Source organism: Lithobates pipiens, unplaced genomic scaffold (genome assembly GCF_037356315.1).
Source record: "Lithobates pipiens isolate NorthernLeopardFrog02 unplaced genomic scaffold, aLitPip1_a1.2 Scaffold_1, whole genome shotgun sequence".
Taxonomy (NCBI): domain Eukaryota; kingdom Metazoa; phylum Chordata; class Amphibia; order Anura; family Ranidae; genus Lithobates; species Lithobates pipiens.
Window position 1 is genome coordinate 2,848,178 of NW_027507685.1, and position 26,132 is coordinate 2,874,309.

Genomic DNA, 26,132 nt, shown 5'->3' on the forward strand with positions numbered 1-26,132 from the left:
CATTAAAACTAGGGGAAAGGAAATTAACGCAATATTGGAGCTGTTGCATGCACTGGTCTGAACACAAAGATCATTCGTCCACCCGGAATTCACGTTCTTCTATCCTACAGATAAGCAAATCTATGTGCAGACCCCCTATAAAGCCAATGCTTAATTTTGCAGTTGGGGAATAAAAACACATTGTAAATATCCTATATTTTGTTAAGTTATGACAATTTTTATTATTGAAACTATGTTTTTATATAATTTTCATGTTACCCAGTATAGCAAAACAGCACCCAGCTCTCGTTTAAGGGGCTTCCCCTTCAGATTTCAAAAGAGTTGTCTTAAATATTGTGGATACGTTTGCCAGTGAAACTCTGATTAAAGTAACTAGACTCACTGAGGCATCATTAAAATGTTGTAAGCAATATCCTACCAATGTTAATGAATAGGAAGTTCTACTTCCTGGAACTTTCCCTTGGCTAAGATGATGCCTTTATAGGATGAAATTAGAAGCATCTACATTACATCAATGAATGTATCACTTTTTAATGTGGAAGGCAAGGAGCTGTGAACATAATTTATATTGGGGCTGACACTCCTCCTTCAATTACAGCTTTCTAGAAGCCGTAAATTAATGAATTGTGCAGCTCCAAGGGATCCAGACAAAAAGATTAAAGAGTATTTATTTTATTGATTTATTAGACATAGGAATGGAGATAAGCAGAATTTGCAAATTCTAGCATTTTAATTTTCTCACATATATTCTTTAATGCTTCAATGGCCTTGGTGCCATAGCTGGTCATTAATGTGGGCATCTTTTGGATTTAGTCTTATTATTGTTCTAAACATTTGTGATGGCATTGTTTGTGTCATGACAATCACTTGCTGCCTACTCTTTGGGAAACAGTTCTAGTTTCATATAGTTAAAGTGGAAATAAACCCAACGATTTAAACAGTTAAAAAAAAAAGGCATGTCGGGAATGCTAACTGCAAATTGGCTGTGCTCTCAGCTAAACTATCAAACCATCCAATGGCTGGCGTCATAACGAATCACATGTGCAGCACCATAGCAGTTGAAGATTAAACAGAGGCAAAGATGGCAGCTTCCTTGGCTGAAAACGATAGGGGAGTTTACTTCCATTTTTATAAGGTTGCAAAAGACCGATGCCCATCAAGTTTAACTCGCTAGATGCGGTTTTGGTCCAGAAGAAGGTAAAACAAAATCCCAGAGCAACACAACAGGACACATTTTTCAACACAGCATGAAAAATAAACCTCCCCAATATTGAAATATTACTATATTAGCCTTTAGTTATTATAATGTTTGATATTAACCCCCCTGACGGTATTCCCGAGTCTGGCTCGGGGTGGAATTTTTATACCAAAAGCGGTATCCCCGAGTCAGACTCGGGGACTGCATCGCTGGATCCAGGAGGAGGTTTACTTACCTTCTCCCTCGGATCCAGCGTTGTCTCCCCGCTGTACGAGCGAGCCGTGTCTCGCTCGATCTATCACGGACCCGATCTCCGTTCCCTGCGAGCGTTGCGACGCACGGGGATGGAGATCGGCGCCAAATTCAAAAAGTGAAACACACATTACATACAGTATAATGTAATCTTACAGATTACATTGCTGTATGTAAATATTTCACCTCCCCTTTGTCCCTAGTGGTCTGTCCAGTGTCCTGCATGCAGTTTTATATAATAAAAACTGTTCTTTCTGCCTGGAAACTGGAGATTGTCCATAGCAACCAAAACTGTCACTTTACATCAAAAATGGTTTTAGACCAGCTAGAAAACGGCGATAATAAATTGTAATCCCTCGCAGAATTGAGGGATAGCGATTTGTGGGGAGATCCGTCATCAAATACTGAAAAGTAATGACAGCGGCAATTCTGCAACTGAGCAAATTTCAGTGTTTTTGATTTGCTTACATTATTGAATAATTTTTATTATTGTTATATTATTATTTGGTACAATTATTTATAGTTATTTATTATATTATAATTTATGATTTCATTTTTCAAACTTTATCATACCCGGGATGTCTGCTAGACTCTGGTTTGGACAGATTTAAGTGAGTTATTCCTAAGAATTACAGGACTACAATATAAAACGCCAAATTTTCATGCAAAATAATTGTACCGCTTTTAGCACCTAAAATCCGAAATAATCATACCGCCAGGGAGGTTAATCAATGCAAAAAATAATCCAACCCACTTTTTAAGTTTCATTATTGATTTTTGAAATTGGTACTTCAGCCTGTAAAGTATTTTACATGTTAAATGCTTAACTTGTAAAAATACTACTTGCCTTTTGTCTTTGGATTCAATATATTCTGAGCCATTGACAAGCCATCTGAACAAGAAATCTCTAGACTTTACCTTTTTCCTGTTTTTTTGCCTCAGAAATGATTAATGCACTTGGATCAATGTGAGAACCAGACATCTAGGAGAGGTCAGCAGCAGCTGTCTCCTGATTCTCTAAGTACCGGTTACACTCTCAACAACCACAAACTACTTCTTACAGTGTGGTGCCCAATACTGGACATATTTTAGCCAAATTCTTACCCAAATCCTAATATTATCACAACCCATCTTTAGTCTATAAGGACTCTGTCTGCTTCCTAAAATGTAATTGGCCAACAATTCTGTTTAAGGAGCCCCCCCCCCCTTTGGTATTGCTAATTTTTGTACATCTTTCATTGAGCAATCTCAATGAAGAATAGGATCCTTTACTGTCAACTCAGCTGGTTCCTAATTTCCCAATTTTCTGATTCTTTACTGTCTGCCCTAAGCTGTGAGCCATAGCCTCCATCACTGGTTTGTGGCTTCCTGACACCTTGGCTACATTATTTGTATACATTATTGATAATTTGTTGGGGTCATGACTAACCTGTCGAGCTGCCATAATCCTGTTGGTGAAATCTGAGAACTAACCAAACATATCAAACCTTCCTTAAGAGTAGCTAGTATAGGTAAAGAGTGCTGTATGTCATTGTATCATTTCCCAAGTGTTTACAGAATCAGAATGCACTTAGCTGGAAGTGGAGCAGTCTAGGCTAAGACTCAAACCTTGCTTTATTATGGCCCTGACAGTGGTATACCTTAGAATAGCCAGAGACATTGAACTGTCCAGTGGTTCAGAGCGCCCAGATTAACGGGGAAGTACAGCCAAAGCTCCTTTGGCTGTACTTCTTTGTGGATAACCGGAAAGCACTTTGTTCTGTACTCCTGTGACCAGTTTCAGCAGACAGTGGGCTAACGCCTGCTGTCAGCTGGCATCACAGAGGCAGTCCAGGCTCGGGAAAAATCACAACCATATGGTTGGGAACCACCCACATGCCACATTGACCGACAACCGGCTCCACCTCTCAGCAGACCCCTGAGAGCCTGAGCTGACCGCTCCCACCCCCTCCACAGCTGATCGCTCCAGTGAGGGTGGGGGGCAGAACAGAGAGAAGTGACTGACAGTCATCAGCTCTCTGCTCAGGGAGCTCTGAGAACTGAGTGATCGATGGTGTTTGATCCCTCTGTTCTCATTCTTAGAGCCCACAGGGGACAGATGCAGCATCAGAATAATGCTGCATCCACCTGGGTAAGTATGATTAAAAAAAATAAACATTCCCATACTTTTCTTTTAAGACACTGATGTTGATTAACTGAAGGCAGGCTGTTCACTGTAGGAGAAGTTAAGGATAGTTAAGAAGTAGGATAAGGGAAGTTGCACTTTGCAAGGTAATAAATGTGAAGTTTCACTTTGCAAAGAATACCCAATTGTGTGCAGAGAAAATAATAATAATAAAAAAAAAAGCATTATTGCTTGCACATGATTGGATGATGGAAGTCAGCAGAGCTGCACCTCATTTACTAAGCTCTGGGAAATATTATCTTGCAAAATGCAACTTTGCAAAGTGAAGAGTCTATTTGCCCCCCTGTGTACATGAGAGGGAGTTTTCCCAAATGATGTTGATAATATACATGGCAACAGAGTGCCCTTTAGCTCATAGCCTTGAGTAAATCTGCTGCTTTTCAGACGTCTTAAGATGTCAGCGCAGTTGATCACACACATATGCCTAATGCAAAGCAACACTGCACTCAGGCTGCAGATTAGGACCTAAGGCTTCACCTCGTCTGAAGGGTTTAGGAGCAGGGAGGTCATAGCTGGCATGTTTCTTCAAATGTCAATGCATTTGCCATAGCAATATTGCAGCCAAGTGCGTTGGGATATAATGTTCCCTTTATATAGACACTAAACTGCTTGTGTTCATATGCTATAAAGGAGCAGCAAATATTCTTCTGTTTTCACTGTGGTTGTAACCACAATCAATTTCTTTTTAAATGCTATCATGTTTCAGTACACAATAAACATAGAACATTGTTCTATTTTCTATTTTCAGGCACATTTAACCACTTCGCGCCAGTAGGACGTCCAGGGACGGCCTCGGCTTTCGGTGGTTATATCTGAATGATGCCTGAGGCCACAGACATCATTCAGAGATCGGCGTTTTCAGCCGGCAATTCCCTCCACCATAAGAATGATCATAGCGGCTGTTCCGCCGCTTGATCGTTCTTACGGGAGGCGGGGGGGTGACCGACTCACCGCTTCCATCGGTGAGTCGGTCACAGGATCCGCCGACCCCCAGATAATACCATAGAGATTTCCGGCGGACCAGATCGTCCCCGGAGTCTCTATGATCGTTCGGAGGCCGGGCACAATGTTATGACGTCACGCCCGGCCACTGCATTCAAAATAACGGCGTCGATTTGGCTAGGAAGCCGTTTTTTGGGGGGTTTTTTTTTAGGCTTCCCAGCCTAGAGGTGAGCTATGGGTACTTATTGACCCCCCCCCCATATCTCACTGTAAATAGGTCAGATCGTGCCATATTCCTATTACAAGGGATGTTTACATTCCTTGTAATAGGAATAAAAGTAATACATTTTTATTTTATTTTTTTAAGTGTCAAACTAAAAAAATAAAAGTAAAATGAACAATAAAAAAATAAAATAAATTAAAGCGCCCCTGTCCCCGTGAGCTCGTAAGCAGAAGCGAACGCATACGTAAGTCCCGTCCACATATGAAAACGGTATGCACACCACACATGTGAGGTATCGCCGCGAACGTTAGAGCGAGAGCAATAATTCTAGCACTAGACCTCCTCTGTAACGCAAAACATGTAACCAGTAAAAAATTTTAAAGCGTCACCTATGGGGATTTTTAAATACCAAAGTTTGGCGCCATTCCACGAGCGCGTGCAATTTTGAAGCGTGACATGTTGGGTATCTATTTACTCAGTGTATCTTCATCTATCACATTATGCAAAAAAATTGGGCTAACTTTACTGTTTTTTTGTTTTTTTTAAGCATGAAACTGTTTTTTTTTTCTGAAAAAAACACGTTCGAAAAATTGCTGCGCAAATACCATGCGAGATAAAAAGTTGCAACAACCGCCATTGTATTCTCTAGGGTCTTTGCTAAAAGAAACATATATAATGTTTGGGGGTTCTATGTAATTTTCGAGCAAAAAAAATGATGAATTTTACATGTAGGAGAGAAATGTCAGAATTGGCCTGGATGCGAAGTGGTTAATTATGCCAAGCATGTGGTCATTGTGGCCGGTTTATTGCAATTCACAGTGTGGGCAACATGAGGAAAGTACCGCTGCACATTAGCCACACATTGAAAGTCATATGAACAGTCTGCAAGCGTGACAGTTCTCAATCCCCCTCAAATGTTCCTTAAATTATAAATGCCAATAAGCAACTTTGCTATTGTTCTAGGGCGCTGTCTTGAATGTAATCACCTGTTATATCTGTATCACGCCACTCTGCCAAATCTACCCGTCCCATACTCACTAGACAGCACTCTCATGACTCTTTCTTCCCTAAGATCTACAGTTTCATGGGTAGTTGTATTTTTGTGCTGGGTCTATCATCACAGCTGGAAAGTGAATCCTCTCCCTCTCATTCCCACAAGGTACCATTACACTTGAAAGGGTCATTTTCTGAATAAAGAAATATTTCAAGAAAGCATTTCAATAGCATGAATAAAATGAACAAATCATTCCATCTCACTGAGACTCTCTGGGCTGGGATACCTGACCCCCAGACTATTTCTCTGTGTGCTTCCCCGCAGAACACTTTGAATGGAGACCCGCCAGGACAATGACAGGCTCTAAATTAGATTGATTCATAGCAGCTTGGATATTTTTTTTGCATATTAACTTATGATCACCTGCACACTGTCATACATTATATCTATTATTTTCTTCTGCCAGGAGGCCAGAAACATATTCCAGTATATAGGATAAAAAAGGATAATCGAAGACACGTAGTTATCAAAGTATTTGGTTATGTTTCCTGTTCATGTCGCAGTTTAATGCTCATAATCGGGTATCCACCCACATAAAACCTTGGTTAAATTGAGCTTTTTTTGTCTTTACAGATCTATAGTCATAACTGCATGTACAGAATTTGAAGTTAAAGAGTGGATTATGGCTCAGTAGTGGCTTATTCATGAAAGAAACTCTACAGGTGAGTTAAACAGTCTATCTGTTTGTGGACCCATTTTTTTGATTGTACTGTTTGGATTTGTTATTGATACTCCTAAAGGAAATTTATACCAGTAGCAATAAGTAGGTTGATATTATGGACTTGCTTCTGACAGTGGTGTCGCTGTGGGGGGTGCGGACCACACCAGGGTGACACCTGCCAGAGAGATGACACCATCAAGCCATCAAGTAGGAATTGATATCTGACCACAATGGTGTAACCCCATCTGTATTATCGCACAGATCCGCGTTCCGGCGTTTGGGGTCATCTCCCCCTTTGAGCTCTCCTGTGACTGGCCAGGTTTCCCCCAAAGTTAGTCTGCACTAATACACTCTCTGCTCCACTCTCCCTGCACAGCTAATGACGTGAGGCCCCTCCCCTGTGTTGTGTGCAGAAGGAATGCAGTGGCCGGGGGGAGACTCCGGGATCATCATCTGCCAACTCCTCCACCGGGACCTGACACAGCACGCCGCCTTCCGGGACCTTGTCCTGTCCTGTGAGGACCATTCCCCTCCCCCACCTGGTAACTATCACCCATATTAGCCCGAGAGGACTGACCAAGACTGACAGATGGAGCATGATGCCAGAATACTTATTCTAATGTACTTAACAGATGGGACTATACTGGAGTACTTACTGATCAGTGATTAGAGCGCCCTCTACCCGAAAGTGCCAGATCACGTACTAGGTATGTGATCTGGCTCAGCAGGACCACCTTGCTGCTGTATATTAGGTTGTTCCCCAAGGAGTGCAGTTCCTGCAGTACACACACAGGAGGGGAAGCTGGATAGGAGGGGTGACGGAGTGGTAACATATAGAGGAATTGATCTCCGCCTCCTGTAGCCGATGAATGCCTGCCAGAGGGAAAGGAGAAGCGGGCATCCAGCCACTGCAGAAGGAGGGGATTAGTTCTGCTATATGCTGCCTCTCCTATCCAGCTGTACAGGGGGGCCTCACGGCCCCTCTGGAGCATGGGTCCGGGTTGCAGGTGTGACCCTTGCGACCCCTGTAGCTACGCCCCTGGCTGTGTGCCTATCAGGGAATGGAACCTGGGAAGAAACAGCCATACCTGTCCTGGGTCTGCACTACAATTGAACAACTGTTATCCCAACAATTGGTAGAGTTTGGCAGAGTTATACATGGGTTATCTTCTTGTAGAGAAAGCCTTACTTCTTTAGCCACTTGCAAACCACAGTACGTATATATGCATTGCAGTTTGCAAGTGGTTTACCGGGTTTCCCGGTTACCATTTTTCGCCAGTTCCCCGAGTGACGGTGTGGCTGGCTGCTACCATAGGTGATTAAAGAGTAGATACTCTTTGACCGACTCTATGGCCTTGGAGGACTGGAACAGCATCAGGTAAAGGTAAATAAGAGATCTGAGTTCTCCATAAGGAGGACCTGTTACCCTTATTTCTATTATAAGGGATGTTTACATTCCTTGTAATAGGAATAAAAGTGATCAAGAAAAAAGAAAGTGCCCCCATCCCTCTATGCTTGCTCTCAGAAGTGAACGCATAAGTAAATCGCACACGCATATGTAAACTGTGTTTGCCCCACAAATGTGAGGTGTAGAGCAAGAGCAATAATTCTAGTGCTAGACCTCCTCTGTAACTCTAAACAGGTAATCTGTAAAGGCGTTTATAGCATCAGCTATGGAGCGTTTTAAGTACCATAGTTTGTCACCATTCCACAAGTGTGGTAATTATTATTATTTTTTTTCTATTCTGTTTATTAGTTTTGCAAAGAAAATACAAATCAGAGCCTCTGGGCCTACCGGCTCAATGCAAGCGTGCACAGTTTTAAAGCGTGACATGTTAGCGGGTAAATATTGTATTTTGATTTTTTTTTTTATTCATTAACCACTTTAAGACCAGCTGCCGCAGTTGTACAGTGGCAGGTTGGCTCTCCTGAGCGAATTGCCGTTGTATATCGGACGCTTTAAGAGCTCTAGGGGGCATGCGCCTCCAGCGCCCACGGCACAACGCCAGTGCCACTGCATGTGGCCGGCAGCTGCGATATCCGCCTTGAATATTGATTGATTGATAGTTGATTGGTAATAAATGGTTTCAGCAAAACACTAACCACAAGTGAAAGAAATGTTTTTGTGCTATCATTCATATTCTCTGAAAAATGGCCAAGAAATCATAACATCTGGCAGGGTATGTAAACTTATGAGCACAACTGTATATCCCCTATTTTGAAGACGCTATAACTTAAACTATAAACCAATCAATATACGCTTATTGCAATTTTTTACCAAAAATATGTAGAAGAATACATATTTACCTAAGCTGATGAAGAAATTTGTTTTTTAAATTTTTTGGGGATATTTATTATAGCAAAAAAGTTAAAAATATTGTTTGTTTTTCAAAATTGTCGGTCTTTTTTTGTTTCTAGTGCAAAAAAGAAAAAAAATGCAGAGGTGATCAAATACCACCAAAATAAAGCAGCATTTGTGGTAAAAAAAAAGGGCATAAATGTTGTTTGGGTACAGCGTCGCACGACCACGCCATTGTCAGTTAAAGCGACCCAGTGCCATATCGTTACAAAAATGCCCTGGTCATTAAAGTGGTTGTAAACCCTTACAACCAACTTTGACCTACAGGTAAGCCTAGATTAAAGCTTACCTGTAGGTCCAAGAAATATCTCCTAAACCTACACGGTTTAGGAGATATTTGCCGAAAGACAGGCACCGCTGTCTACGGCGCATGCGCCGTAGACAGCGGCGCGCAGGCGCACTGAGCGCGTCGCGGTCAACGGCGATATGCCGCGAGTGCCGGCTCCCGTGCACACACGTGGGAGTGACGTCATCGCGGCTTCGCCGAATGACAGCGGCGGAGTAGGAGACCCACTGAGAAGATGGATGCGCCGGACAACAGGGGACAGCGGTGACTTCGCTGGCTCCTGTGTCAGGTAAGTGACACATAATGGACTACTATGCGATGCATAGTAGTCCATTATGCTTTACCTTTGCAGGGAATCAAAGAGGAAGTAAACCCATCAGGGTTTACTTCCTCTTTAAGGGGGCAAATCCTTCCGGTCCCTAACTAGTGAAAGTGTATTTTTCCCCCCAAAAAAAATTGCGCTTGCAAAATCGCAAAATCGCTGCACAAATACTGTGTGACATAAAAAATTGCATTTTTATTCCCTAGGGTCTCTGCTAAAAACAAAATGTATATATGGGGGTTCTAAGTAATTTTCTAGCAAAAATTACTGATTTCAACAAAAAGTGCCCAAAAAAAGCCTGGTTGGTAAGTGGTTAAAAAAAAAAAAAAATGAAGATGTGTCTGTCAGCCTATGTCTGTCAATGAATAACGTCTATTCACACCAGTCTATATATGTTTATGTCTGTGAATCTGTAATCTAGCTTTGGTGTATTGTAAGCAATGTTTCACCCCTTGCAATGAAGTATTAAGAATATTAGGATACATCCTAAAGTTTAGTGACCTGTACAAATGTATTCAAACTTCAATACATCTACAGTATGTGGCTACAAAACCCTCTGGTACATCTTGATATTCTAATCATCATTAACAGTAGATGAAACATTTTCTCATAGATTATTGAAGAATGTCTTCAGGAATACTTTTCCAGCTTCTAGTTGCAAATGCCTCAAGTTCCATCCTTTTCACAAAAAAAAAGCAATATTTGAAATCATTTGATAGAAACAGCAGGAGTATCTCCATTTGATCTAATTGAATAGGGGGCTATCTCCTATGTGCCGCTTCTGTCCCTTAAAGTGCCTCTACAGGTGATGTGGATTGATAAACACCATGGACCGCTTATTGACTCAAGGTCTATTGTCAAGCATACTGTGGTGCCAGATGATATGAATAGATGTGTATTACCAGAAAATAAATCTTTTTGGGGTGAGAGTGAAAGAGCAGGAGAACCATGATAGATTTTATTGATTAAGTGTCATAGAAGCCCAGGTGACTCGGAGCTTGCTAGATATTAACCTTTTAGCTGCCACTGATGTTGGATCTAGACAAACAACATTTAATTACTTGTAGGAAACACATAAAACTTGTACCTATTCAAGTACAAGGCTCCTGCGTGGAGGATTCTTATCTTAAGAAGTCGGTAGCAGCATTGCTAATACTGGTACTAACACTTTTCCTTCTTTTTGTATTATTTAACATTTCTATACTTGCATACACGTAACAAACTAAAGAAGACATGAACACATTTTGTTACAAATACAGGGTAGCTTTCATTACTTTCTTACACCTCTGCAGTTGTAAATTTAAAGGAAAGATCCACAGTATAGCATGTTTGTTGCTTTCTCCTTTTTACAAACCTCTGAGTAAAGTTCTCCTTTATCTCAAGTTCCCCCACTAGTAACTAGCTATTCATTTAAAGCAGCCTTTCTCAACCTTTTCAACACAGAGGAACCCTTGAAATAGTTCTCTGGTCTTGGGGGAACCCCTGCTAAAAATTAGAAAATCTATAACTCATGATACGATAGTGTGATGCTCAGTGGGAAGAATGGTCCTTACATTTGGGCTCATTGGGAAGAATTACCTCCTTATAGATAGCTAAAAAGATCAATGGTGTCAGTGGGAACTTATCTGATAGGCAGAAATTGCCCAATGCTGAAGGAACCCCTAGCAACCTTTGGAGGAACCCTAGGGTTCCACAGAACCCTGGTTGAGAATCACTGATTTAAAGTGTCACTCTGGGCTGATATAAAAGCAAATTAATGCAATTATGTATGCATTTAAATTTAAAAAAAAATTAAATCCACTTAGTGTAAGTATTCATACAATGCATCTGCTAAGATGCTTTGTTTTAAAAGTATGAGAATCTGGTTTCGGACATATCGTCTAAACCTTCTAACATGTTCCACACAAATGTCCTTAAAAAGTCGATTTTTGCCAAAATTTGGCAAAACATCTAATTTTACCAGTATATAGTAAATTACCTACCTATCTCTGAGTGGGTTGCTCAAACACCTCATCCTGGTACAAAGCAAGAGTCTTCAATACTCACCTCTTCCTTGCTCTGGAAATATAGTTTCTTGCCCTGAGTACTAGACTGTTACGGCCACTCATTATTTTCATGGGAACTGGTCCCCTTGCCACCTGTAGTTGTGCTACAATAGGCCCCCCGCCACTGGAACTAGTGCCGTACCACTAGGAAGTGTCTCCGTGTGACAAGGACACCCTGGAGAAGAACCTGCTGGATGTAAACAGAAGAGGGGAGAGAGAGCTCAGGACCCAAACGCATGACTGTGGCTTCAAATAAGTAAGAAGGTAATTTAGAATTATTTTTTTTTAGTGATCAGATTGAGTGGGGTGGAAGGGTGTTCTTGCTTTGGCCAGAGTTGGGCTTTAACCATGTAGACATGGTTAAGCACATTTGCGAAAACATGTAATGCCGCGTACACACGACCATACTTTTCGACATCAAAAGTCCGACGGAACAATTCCGGCAGACTATTCAATCGTGTGTGGGCTGCAGCGGACTTTTGATTTGCAAAAGTCTGACAGACTTTAGAAATGGAACAGGTTTTAAATTTTTCCGCCAGAACTCCGCCGGACCCAGTTCCTACCGAGAAATCCGCTCGTGTGTATGCTAGTCCGACAGACAAAAACTGACGCTAGGGCAGCTATTGGCTACTGGCTATGAACTTCCTTATTCTAGTCCAGTCATACGTCATCACTTTCGAATCCGTCGGACTTTGGTGTGATTGTGTGTGGCCAAGTCCGTTCATTCGAAAATTCCGTCAGAACTCTGTCAGAACTCCGTCAGAACTCCGTCGAAAGTCTGTCGGACCTAAGTCCGGTCGTGTGTACGCGGCATTAGAGACTTTGGCAACATCCAGTTCCACTCAGCTTTAAAACAAAATATCTAAGCAGCAATATGCTATTATAGTGGCATTCATTTACTGTTTTGAATATTGGTGATGGTGCAAAGACTATGCCCATGCAAGAGGTACTTGTTGTCATATCAGCTTCCTGTAATTTCCTATGCAAAGAGAACTCAATGGCAGCCCTGCTGCATGCATATGTGTTGACAGTGAACATGCTAACATGTGGAAATTACCAGGGGGGAGGGGTGACCTCATTAGCTCACTGCTGTGCTTTCTTTGTCCATTCACCAGGCTTTGGAGCATTTGTTGGCAAGGCTTCTTTACCAAGCTGTGCTCATGCTGCAGTGGAGAAAGGGGTCCTGGTTGAAATCGCAAGGGGTCCCGGAACACAAACCAGACATCATATAATAATAAGTCCTTTGGTGGATAAACAGTTACCATATATAAATCCCAGGTGTGTATTTAGCTTCTTGCTCAAAGTTTAGCTGTCTAGAATATCTACACATGACAAGTGGCAAAGAATCTGTGACAGTCCAAATCGCAATCTAAAGCCATCTTTGCCAGCTTTTATGTGTGTGGAGCTGCAGAGCAATAAAAAAAAACCCCACTCACTTTCCCTACTATAGGGGATGTTGGACAGGCACGTTTGATATTTTTAAAACATACCTAAAATAAAAAAAATAAAAAGAACTTTAAACACGCAAAAAAAGGAACCATACCACAGAAATGTGTATGCAGACTGAAGGTATGTCGATAACATAAACTATACTGGAAGTGCATGCTCTAGAACTTGCTTTTGAAAGTAGCTAGTATGCTAGTTAAAGAGTTGACCTTGGGGATAAGTGCTATGGAGGATGAGCTAGTTCAAGGATGTAATAAAATGAAGGTTGAAGACTTCACTGAGGTTCCTGCATAATGCAGGCTGCATTAGCAATGTTTTGGCACAAACAAAGGACAAATCCATAAAGACTGTGTCCTGTGAAGGGGAAGAGGGTTGATTGTCTTCTGACAGCAAGAAAGTGTTTCAATTAAATTAGGACAACGGTAAAAGAATGATAATGATTCATATTGGTCTCTGATAAGATCTCATAATATCATATTCAGCTGTGTGCTTTATAATTACTTTGTAGCTTGAATGCAGTAGGTGGCAATGCGCTGAATAATACTGACCATAGTGCAGCAGCAATAGCTTATTTTTTCAGTGATGATGTGATTATCCTTAATATTTCTGTCTACTCCATTATGCTTCATAAGTTATGAAAAACTAGATTGTCACTAGCAAAAAACATGTACTATGTTTAACAACATATTGCATAATCTGCAGGAATCTATGGGGACCAGACTCAATACTTTACGTTAAACTGAACTAAAAAATGGCATGATTGGCTTTGTTATAAGAAACATTAAGCCCACGTACACACGGTCGGAGATTTCGGCAACCAAATCCGTCGGATTTTGCCCGTCGGATTGTGCCCGAAACTGTTGCATACACACGGTCGGGCCAAGTTGGCGAAAAATCCGATCTTTCAGAACGTGATGACGTAATTTTTTTACGATGGGACTACATTCAGGCTAGTAGCCAATAGCTTTGATGTAGGAATTTGATCTGAGAATGCGTGGCACTTGGTCCGATGAAAATGCACTACACATGATCGGATTAGGTCCGTCTGGCCCAGTTGGTCGGGAAATCTTTCCAACATGTTGGAAATTTGGATCGGACGGAGATTCGGACGGAATCAGTCCGATGCATACCACACACAGTCGGATTATCTGATGACGCGATCCGATAAGACTCATTCCGACAGATTCTCTGACCACGTGTACAAGGGCTTAGAAATGTTAATTGTGCCTAAGTATTACCCTGGAAAATATACCATTTGTCTGGAATATAAAAAAAAAAAATCTGTGCACTTCCTGGTATATGAGGGTTCCTAGACACTCCTGTGCTTGCAGCTCAAAATCTGTATATCTGTAGTGTGAGATCTAAGGCACTGCTGCTCCTTATTGCTAGTCTCGGGAGGTTTAGAGTGGGGTTTAGTGATTTAGTGATTTGTGCTACTCGCTGTTCTCCTTGCTTAAAGGATCTGACATATGGAATCAAAACCCTGCTTCTGCCAAGATGGCCAACAAAGGATGGTAAATGGGGAAAAGATCTACTGCAGGGAGACCACAGGCTCTACTCGTAGCTAATTTTTTGCTCTGTGCCTGCCTTTGTAAAGCACCTCTTTCAGTGTTCAGTCACTGTTTAAGGGTTCCATTTCAAAATGTACAAATAAACTCTGTAATAAACACAGAAGCACAAGATACGTGCTTATTAGTTGAGTATTCCTTTCAGATATCACTGTACTGCATTAGTCATCCCCAGGCTCTTTTGTTAGTAAACTGGTGATTTAGAAGTGGGCTGCCCCCAACCCAACAAATGATAATGTGAGACAAAACGTGCTTGGGGTCATAATGTAGTTAGGTCAGACAATGCCAAGCTGACTTGGGTTCCTACACTTTGCACATTGCTCCACGCCAGCTAATGTAATAGCATAATCACTCTAATTTTGCTCTGAATATCCATGAGCTGCGCTGACATTCAGCATGTTGTATGAAGCAAAGGGTTGGGCATATGCATATAGATAAGTGAAGAAGACAAAATTGCTTTGCTTTAAGACATAATCCCCTAATTGTGAATGTTCATCTATGTAGAGCAATGAACTGGTGATAATCTAAATCAGTGGTCTCCAAACTGTGTATCTTTTATTGCCTTCATCAGGCCCTTGGGATACTATTCCCCCCCTTAAAACTGACGATGGGGCATTATTCCTCCCCTGGCACAGACAGTGGGAAACTATTCCACCCCCTGATAAAGACAATGGAATACTTTTCCTCCCCCTGACACAGACGAGAGGGCACTATTCCTCCCACTGATACCAACAACGAAGTACTATTCCCCTCAATGACACCAGCGATGGGGTACTCTTTCCTCCCCTAATACCAACAGTGGGGCAATAATCCTCGCACCAATATCAATGATGGGGCATTCTTTACTCCCAATAATGCTGGGGGATTTTCTACTCCCAGTGGCCACAGTCTGGCCCCCTCAAATTCTGAATTACAGTAAACTAGCCCTTTGTTCAGAAAGTTTGGAGACCCTTGGTCTAAATCCATAATCACCCAAATCCATAGTTGCAAGCTTGGAGGGGGTATTCATTCCTCTTCATTTATGTGTGTGGAGGAACAGTACAATAAAAAAAAACCTGCACCTACCCTAAAGAATGGTTCTAAAGCATATTTACCACTTCCCTCCTGCCCTATTATAATAAAATAATTGGGCAGTTGCTCTCTTGATCCAGGTGGATATCATATGATACACCAGACACAGGGGAACGCAGATCCCCCTCCCCCGAGGGTAGTACAATGTCACTCTGGTAAAACTGCACTGCTCTGGTGACAAAAAAAAATTGCAAATAAATTGAAGAAAATAAAATAAAAAAAAATTCTAAAAAAATAAATATTTTTTGGACATACTGTCACCAGAGCAAGCACAGCCACTATGGTGCCCTTGTACCATACAGTGGTGGTGATCATGTATAATGGCTGGCTGCTCTGATATCACTGTATGTCAGTGCCACCAGCCATTATCTCTGACCACGGAGACAGCAGTACAATGTCACCGGACCAGTGCTGCCAGTCAGTATCCCTAATCACTGCCACCAACTCACAGTGTCCCTAATCACCACTACACCAGTCAGTGTCCTCAATCACCATGGTCCACTCACAGTGTCCTTAATCACTATAAATTTCAATCAATATTGGTTAGTCATGGATTTTAAGTGGACATATAGAGAAAACAGTAATGCCGCATACACACGGGCGGATCGTATGGCGTACTTAGTCCGTCGAAACACATTTCAGCGGACAATCCGCTCGTGTGTGGGCTTCAGCTGACTTTTTCAGCGTGCAGTCCGGAGTACTAAGTATTTCGGTTTTTTCGAAATTCTGTCCGTCGTACTTTGGTTTCAGCGGACAATACGGTCGTCAGTATGCTAGTTCGGCGGACTAAGAATGGCTCATGCCCAGAAAGGATTTACACGGCGGAAGGGTGCTTTGCTGTGTCTTGGACTTCCTATTTCTAGTCCCGTCGTACGTGCTGTACATGTCATCGCGCAAGCTTTCGACGGACTGTTTGTGTATCCGTGTGTGGTCAAGTCCGTTCAGTGGAAAGTACGACGGACTGTCCATCGGATTGTATGACGGACTAAGTACGCCATACAATCCGCTCGTGTGTACGCGGCAGTAAAATCAGACTGACTTAGACTGACATAAAATCAAGAAATTTTATTTGAACATGGGTAAAAGACAAGTACATTTGCTGCAAAGGCATAAAATATGTCTATTTTTAGATTCACATAGATGTAATGATCTAAGAGAAATGCTCATGTAAACTTGATGCGTTTTGAATGATCTGCATGTGAATGGAATCGATATGATGGGATCCAAATTGCTTATTTTAAAGAAAATCGCCAAAGCACAATATCAATTAGAATCTGCATCAGGTAAAATATCTCCATCCCATGGGGGAGTATCGACATGAAGAGAGAAAGCCAACTTTGTCAATCTAGGGCAATCCATAGTTGCAAGCTTGAGGGGGCACACACCCGTTTCATTGCACAGAGAAGGTAAATATACCTCTTTTATTATTTTGGAGAAAAAATGAAGCCTTAACTGCCACTTAAATTTTGGGTAGACTAATCATTTGAAGACTGAGACGTATCACTAGTCATTTCTAAAATATCCATGATAATCTTATTATACATTATACATCCTCCTCTTCCTGGGTCGCCCACCAGCGCTCTCGGCTCCTCCACTTCTATGTGTGCCCCCATCCCATGCTGTATGCTATGGCGGCACATGTGTGTGCCAACTCCCAAGTCCTAGCTTCGAAATTCCTGGGACTCGCACTTGGCCACAATTAAAGTGAGACTGCTGCACTAAATAATACCTGAATACTGGACCACACAAATTCTATAAAAAATATTTATAGTTCGTTTTCTCAAAAAGCAATATGCAGATGTAAATATCACATAGCATTCGACATCTTACAATATCAAGTATCCACTGCTACATAAAAATGCATGCTTTAAAATGCAATTAGTGTGCAAAATTCATATACCGGTAATAAACATTTTCATATAAATTGCAAAGGGAAATGATCCACAAAATAAATAAATGTAATGAGTGATCAAATTATTCATACATAAAAAGTAAAAGTTCAAAGTAAGTACATCCAGGTGCAAGAAAAGTGCTCTTCTGCTGAAAACAATTTTAAATAAAGTGCTTCTGTGTCACCACCATGCTCCTAAGGGGAAACAGGCTGCTTACCAGACCAAAAGATCTCACAAAGAAGATCATAAGCGCTTAAGAATATTCCCCTCTCGAGGGGCGCAACTTGCTCCTGAACAGTCCCTAGATATTGTGGTATGTTCCACCATCTGACTCCCGAATATCCATGTGTTTAAAAATAAGGAAAAGAGCTACAGTATACTGCTTAAAAGATTTATATGATTAAAAAAAGTATTGCACTAACAGAGTAATACTGGCAAAGTCTATATCCGATGAGCATGGCCGCATTGGCTGTAGATCGGTCCGTGCATGCTGACCTCACACCGCTAGCTCCGCCGGATGTGTTTCTCCTTAGAAGGCGTCATCTGGAATCTGGTATTGCATCCATCTGGGATCCCTCCTCACAGGATTTGATTGACAGAATTTGATTGATCCCATCTGGGATCCCTCCTCACAGGATTTGATTGACAGAATTTGATTGATCCCATCTGGGATCCCTCCTCACAGGATTTGATTGACAGAATTTGATTGATCCCATTTGGGATCCCTCCTCACAGGATTTGATTGACAGAATTTGATTGATCCCATCTGGGATCCCTCCTCACAGGATTTGATTGACAGAATTTGATTGATCCCACCTGGGATCCCTCCTTACAGGATTTGATTGACAGCAGCAAGAGCCAATGGCTTCTGCTGCTGCCTCTGTGTCCTGTGAGGAAAATAAAAGAGACCAGCGCTGCTGCAGACAGGCACAGCACTGGATCAAGATAGAACTCAGGTAAGTATAAAGGGAAGTGGGAGTGGGGCGACTCTCTAAGCTCAGTGCTTGTTTTTCTGCTACGGTATAGATGTAACATGAACTCCAGCTACAATACTACTTGCATGCTAATCATGTTCATTGAAGACAGTACTTGAATCCAGCACTTGCTTTAATGCATATTTGCAAGCATTAGGCTTGGAGACTCAGAGATAAGGCGCTTGCTGACTCCTGTATTTTATTCTTGTAATATACTCTAAATTTGATCGGCTACCAACTGAGACAGAACCATGGAAACCTCACAGCTTGATTTTATTTATCAGACCACTGTAATTGAAAAAAGAAAGATTCAGTTTTCTCTTTTTTTTTCTTCTTTCCTTGTGAATTGTGATAAGTCACTTCTAAATATGATGCACTTACCATGAGTCTTCAGACCCAGTAATATTTTTTTGCGTATACGCTGTCGGCATCTCCTCAATTGAGCAGCTTTATCAATGCTTCATATTCCGTTGGTCAGTTTTCAGTTTCACATAAATGTGCTGTATAATGCCTGCTAGGTTTTATATATATATATATATATATATATATATATATATATATATATATATATATATATATATATCTAATAGATATATATCTATCTATAAATAAATATAAATATAAATATATATATATATATATATATATATATATATATATATATACAATGATGCGGATTGCTGCACAAAATAATTTTATTTCCAAAAAGGATTACATCAGATAGAAATATCAAAAAGGTACCAGGTACAACTGGCAGTCGACGTTTCGGGCTATGAAGCTAGCGCCCTTTCTCACAATCTCATGTCTGCCCAGACATGAAATCGTGAGAAAGGGCGCTAGCTTCATAGCCCCAAATGTCAACTGCCAGTTGTATCTCGTTGTACCTGGTACCTTTTTGATATTTCTACCTATCTATCTATCTATCTATCTATCTATCTATCTATCTATCTATCTATCTATCTAGATAGATAGATAGATAGACAGATAGATAGAAATATATCTATATTTCTATCTATATCTATATCTATCTATATCTATATTATATATATATATATATATATATATATATATATATATATATATATATATATATATATATATATATATATATATATAGATCTTATCATACCTTTACACACATTTATTCTTTATGAAATAGAAAGCACGGCTGTATAAAAAATAGTTTTCTGTTTCACCTCGTCATTAACCCCACCGAAACCGGAGGGGCCTAGCAGACTGCCTGTACAATTTCAGGCAAGCTTTTCTTTGGGTCAGCAGTCTCTTGAAGTAGATAGCATCACCCTTCTGTTGCAGCACAGCTTCACACAATTTAAAATTAGCCTTTCATCCAGTGATTTATGGAGACAGGTGTGCAGAGCGGAAAACAATGATCTGTATGTTACCGAAGCAAATTGCTATCAAGTGACTACACAACAAAAAATGAGTTTCCGACTGTAGTGATTTGCCACTGCATGCAGCTCACAGGAAAAAAAGTAGGAGGAAAATGAAGAATGTCATATAAAACATTGTGGATGAGACTATGATCATTTGATCTAATTAGCACTGTCAGCAGAATTAGCAACTGTAACATTCTTGGCACTTTTTGGAAGGTGTATTGTTGTCTTTTTATACTAATAAAAATGTTTGGTTGAACTAGTTTTTGTACAATATCATCTGTCTATTTTTACTTCAATGAGTGAGATACATTTCACTAGACTAGAGCGCCTCTTGTCATAACAACACAAAAGAACTTTGTTTCTAGTCTAGGATTGTATTTCTTCCATCACGTCGTTTAACAAGGTGAAACTTTTTTTCATTTTGCAGTACGGAAAGTGCAAAAAGTTGGTGTTCTCTGTATCCATTTTGAGTTGATGTACAACTGAACTTGCAGCAGCTGCACATGGGAAAAAAAAGGTTATAAACTTGAAGGCTTTGCCCAGAGCACAGTCACAAATATTACTTCACCATGGTTTACTTGGCATGTAGGTATTTTTTTTGCCCGCAAAGACATATTTTATGTGTCAGGAGCAGCTTTGCTCTTACCTAATAATCAGTGCATAGGTTTGGAGCTGAGTCAGTGGCATTGTACAAATAGATCCTTTGCTCTCGTCTGTTAGATAGGTGAACACTGACACCATTGGCATCTTTTTTTTTTAACTGTGACACTGGCATACTTAACACTGACCACCAATGTTAAAGGGTAACTTCACTTTCCTAGGGAAAAAATAATATAGCATATACAATTGCCACACAAGGCATACTGTAATTGAATGTTATTTAAAAAAAAAAAAAATCACCTCTCCTTTTCAATCCGCTATAATTTACTGTAAACTACAATGCAATAAACAACCAAGATGGTGTACAGAACCCCCCCCCCCCCCCCCCCCGAAATGTAATTTTCTTCTTGTGTGATTGGCTCACTGATTTTCCCAGAAGTCTGCGGTAGGATACAAGTCAGATTTTGGGAATTTCCTGCAACAAAAATTGCATTTTTTGTGATATACTCACAACGGGAAATCCCGTTCTAAGTGAAGCAGACCCTGCAACTTTCCTCATTAGAACCTTGCAAGTCTAGCAGCTGATTGTTAATTGCAAAGTCACTCCTATTCACATTCACTTTGCTCATAGACACAGACATACAGCTGTTTCTTCAGAATAACAAAGGGTAGGCAGGAATATGCCACAAAGTTTGTTAAAATCCTTGCAATGCACATAGATCACCCAGAGAGGAGTGTTTATTTTTTCTCAACAAAAGTTGAGTTACTCCTTAACCCCCCTGACGGTATTCCCGAGTCAGGGTGGAAATTTTATACCAAAAGCGGTAACCCCGAGCCAGACTCGGGACCGCATCACTGGATCCAGGAGGAGGTTTACTTACCTTCTCTCTCAGATCCAGCGTTGTCTCCCCGCTGTACGAGCGAGCCGTGTCTCGCTCGATCTATCACAGAGCCGATCTCCGTTCCCTGCGAGCGTTGCGACGCACGGGGACGGAGATCGGCACCAAATTCAAAAAGTGAAACACTCACTATACATACAGTATAATGTAATCTTACAGATTACATTGCTGTATGTAAATATTTCACTTCCCTTTTGTCCCTAGTGGTCTGCCCAGTGTCCTGCATGCAGTTTTATATTATAAAAACTGTTCTTTATGCCTGGAAACTGGAGATTGTCCATAGCAACCAAAACTGTCCCTTTACATCAAAAATGATTTTAGACCAGCTAGAAAACAGCGATAATAATTTGGAAGAATTGAGGGATAGCGATTTGTGGGGAGATCCGTCATCAAATACTGAAAAGTAATGACAGTGACAATTCTGCAACTGAGCAAATTTCAGTGTTTTTGATTTGATTACATTATTGAATAATTTTTATTATTGTTATATTATTATTTGGTACAATTATTTATAATTATTTATTATATTATAATTTATGATTTCATTTTTCAAACTATTATACCCGGGATGTCTGCTAGACTCTGGTTTGGACAGATTTAAGAGAGTTATTCCTAAGAATTACAGGACTACAATATAAAACTCCAAATTTTCATGCAAAATAATGGTACCGCTTTTAGCACCTAAAATCCGAAATAATCGTACCGCCAGGGAGGTTAATAGCCTTCTTTCTTCTGATCCTCATTATAACTGGTCATTCTTTCCATTGGCCACCAAGGTAACAGGGCCACCACTAGAAGCATTCTTACATCTTACTAAAATATAAGGGGCACCTTTCCCAATCACCACCAATGAAAGGGACCTTCTCCCATTGACAGTTAATGTAAGGGAGCCTTTCTGCCACTGACTGAAATATGGCAAATCTCACACTCACCATTGCAAAAAGGGATTCTTTTCAAATGACCAGCAATGTATGGGGAGGGGGGGATTTCTCCACTGGCTACATCCAATATAAGGGAGGCATCCTCCGCTGACCATCAATGTAAGGGTAGGGGATTTCTTCTTTAGTGACCATCATTGTAGGGGATTTCTTCTTTACTGACCACCGGTGTAGGGGATGTCTTCTTTACTGACCACCAATGTAAGGCAGCAATGTAGGGAAGCACCTCTCTTTGGACCACCAATGAAAGACAGTACCTTTTTACTGGCCAGCAATGTAAGCTTGTACTTTCCCACTGACCACCAGCATAAGGGGCATTTCTAACCACCAATGTACCCCTCCACTGATCAATGTAAAGGATCTCTTCTCCACTGACCACCAATGTAAGGGGTCACTTCTCCACTGACCACTAATATAAGGGATTGCCTCTACATATTTTTTTATTCTCGCTGTTGTCCAAAAATGACACAGTTAGGTGGCATAATTGGTTGCATGAATTTTTCTGAATTTGTGATTTGTATACTTGTACCAATGTCAACTTCTGGATTCAATGGAGGATGTAAAGTAAATCAGTAGTGAGAAAAATTTGAGGGCTGCCATTATTTCCCTGCTTCCTAAAATACTAGCTGCCTTTTAAGTGGATCCTCCAGTTTTAGTACCTAACACTTGACCAAGAACTAGTATGCAGGTCAGGAAAGAAGGAGGAGCCACAAACTCTTATATGCATAATTATACCAGATCAATGACTCTAAATATTGAAGCAAGAGGATACGTAAGACAACTAAGCAATTAACAATAAGAACACAAAAGCACAGAAATGATAGTCCTTGTGTTTCCCTCATGACTGCTCTTCTTTAGGTTATATTCACATTTGTCCATGGTAATGCCAATGCATTTCCATTGAAATCAATAGAAAAGCAAGATGGTCGGCAAGAAAGGTGCCCTCTTATGTTATTAAGAGTTGATAGAGAGTGTGATGAGTCTGAAGCATTATGGGTGGAGCTGTACATGGGTGTGCATACTACAAACGTTATCATTGGAGTTTGTTATAGACCTCCCAATGTTAATGAGGAGGTGGACACTCAGCTCCTTGATAGATGGAAAGGACTGCAAGGGCTGGTACAGTGATAAGTGATAATAATGGGGGATTTTAACTACCCAGAAATTGATTAGAGTAATGGCACTGCTGGGGCAGTTAAAGGGCAAACATTTATAAACCTATTACAAGGCAATGTTTTGGTCCAGTTTATTAAGCCCCCGACTAGGATTAACGCTCTGCTGGACCTGGTAATCTCAAAACATGCAGAGCTTATTACCAATATTCATATAAAAGAACATCTGGGTAGCAGTGACCATAACATGATTTCATTAAATGTTAGCTGTAAGCCACAAACACATACGGTAAAGATAAAAACACTTAACTTTAAGAAAGCAAATTTTCCATGGATGAGGGCTGACTTAGACTGGGAAGGAATATTGGTATCAATGGACACAGAACAGAAATGGGAATTCTTCAAAATGTCTGTATGCAAACTCACTGCAAAGTATATTCCAATGGACAATACGTTTAAAAGACTAAAAATAAAACCTATGTGGCTCATGGCCAAAGTTAAAATGACTAGAAATAATAAGAAAAAGGCTTTTAAAAAATATGAAAGAACACTTATCATCTTTTAAATGCTACAAAGAATATAATTGAATATGTAAAAAGGAAATCACGCAAAAATTCAAAACTAATGACAGATTGGAAAATATAGTAGGACAAACCCCCACAAGTTCTTCAAATATATTAATAGTAAAAAAGGTCAGGTCTGAGCGTGTAGGGCCTTTACAAAATAATCTTGAGTGGGTGACTGGAGACAAAGAGAAGGCAAATTCATTAAATACTTTCTTCAGCTCTGTGCATACAAAGGATCATACGGGAGCTCATGTGCATAATGGTGGTGGTAGTGATAAATGATCCACAATCGCTCAAAATTGATATGGTCCAGAAATATTTAGTGAGAATAAAGGTGGATAAAGCACCTGAACCAGATGGCATCCGCCCATAGATCCTGAAATAATTGAGTTCTGTCATTTCAAAGCCAATGTTTCTAATATTTAAGGACTTGTTAATTACTGGAATTGTACCACTGGATTGGTGTAGGGCCAATGTGGTGCCCATATTTAAAAAGGGATCAAAGTCTTTACCAAGTAACTATAGACCTGTTAGTTTACATCCATCGTTGGGAAGATACTGGCAAGTTTATGCTAGTTAAGTTAGTTATGCAAGTTTAATGATTCTTACTCTGAATGATCTAAGGTTATCAGTGGTGTACCCCAAGGTTCAATGTTGGGACCCTTACTTTTTAATATCTTTATAAATGATATAGGGCCTGGGATTAATAGTAAAATATTTGTCTATGTGGATGACACCAAGCTATGCAGTGGAATAACGTCCTAACAGGATGTCTCCAATTTACAAGCTAACCTCAATGCGCTGTCTAATTGGGCAACTAAGTGGCAAATGAGGTTTAATGTTGATAAATGTAAAGTTGTTCACTTGGGGGCTAAGAATATGCATTATGCATGCATCATACATACTAGGGGGAGTACAATTGGGGGAATCAATGGTGGAGAAGGATCTAGGGGTTTTGGTAGATCATAAGCTCAATAATAGCATGCAATGCCAAGCTTCGGTTATCAAAGCTAGCAAAGTCCTTTCTTATATTAAGAGAATTATGGACTCCATAGAGAGGTATCATTCCATAGAGAGGTATCATTAGTAAGACCTCATCTGGAATGTGCTATTCAGTTTGGGGTACCAGTTCTAAAAAAGGATATCGTGGGAACTGGAGAAAGTACAGAGAAGGGCAACCAAACTGGTGAGATCCATGGAGGAGCTCAGCTATGAGGAGAGATTAGAGGAACTAAATGTATTCTCTCTGGAGAAGAGGAGGTCAAGGGGAGATATGCTCAACATGTACAAATCCATAAGTGGTCCATATAGTGAACTTGGTGTTGAGTTATTCACTTTTAGGTCATCACAGAGGACAAGGGGGCACGCTTTACGTCTAGAGGAAAAAAAGATTTCATCTCCAAATAAGTAAAGGCTTCTTCACAGTATAAAATATAACTGGGTACTAACATTTATAGGTAAACCTGATCCAGGGAAAATCCAATTGCCTCTCAGGGGATCAGGAAGAAATTTTTCCCCTGCTGTAGCTGGGGTTTTTCACCTTCCTCTGGTTCAACTGTGGGTAAAGGATTGTGTAATGGGATTGTATGATTTTTTTATCTATTTTTTGATTGAACTGAATGGACTTGTGTCTTTTTTCAACCTGGCTGACTATGTAACTATGTAACCCTGGGGCACATACAGACTCTCAGTGCCTTAAAGTATAACTAAAGGCAAAACTTTTTTTTTTTAGTTTTGGATAAAGTGGAGATGGATTAGAACACCTGTCGTTTTTTATTACTGTCTGTCCCCGGTTAGGGAGATTCGCCCTCTCTGTTTGTCCTGTTTACCATTATCAATGAAAGTAAAAGCAACAGAAAATCAAAAATTTTCAGTTGTCCCCAGAAAAGTCAGGGGAAATCTTCCAATGGAGACACTAGTTCTGGTGATCAGTGAATGAATGAATGAATGAAATACTTGTATAGCACACAATGCGAACTGAATCGCCCTTAGGCGAGTGGGTGCCCGGGGAATTCCCTTAATCTACAGGGATTTTCTCTCACTTCCTGTTTTGGCAATGGGACAGGAAGTGAAGGGAAGTCTCCCCAGTGGGACAAGGAAGTTGAAAAGGGGTTATAACCATCACTTTCTCTACTCAAAATG

General features: G+C 40.5%; 1 protein-coding gene across 1 annotated transcript in view; it reads left to right on the forward strand.

Annotated features, from left to right (window-relative positions):
• NEXMIF (neurite extension and migration factor) overlaps positions 1-26,132 on the forward strand; it is a 516,507-nt gene that overhangs the window by 189,455 nt on the left and 300,920 nt on the right. Inside the window, exon 2 of the mRNA XM_077467898.1 lies at positions 6,428-6,516. The gene's annotated coding sequence lies outside the window, so the exon portion shown is untranslated. The remainder of the gene's footprint in view (positions 1-6,427; positions 6,517-26,132) is intronic.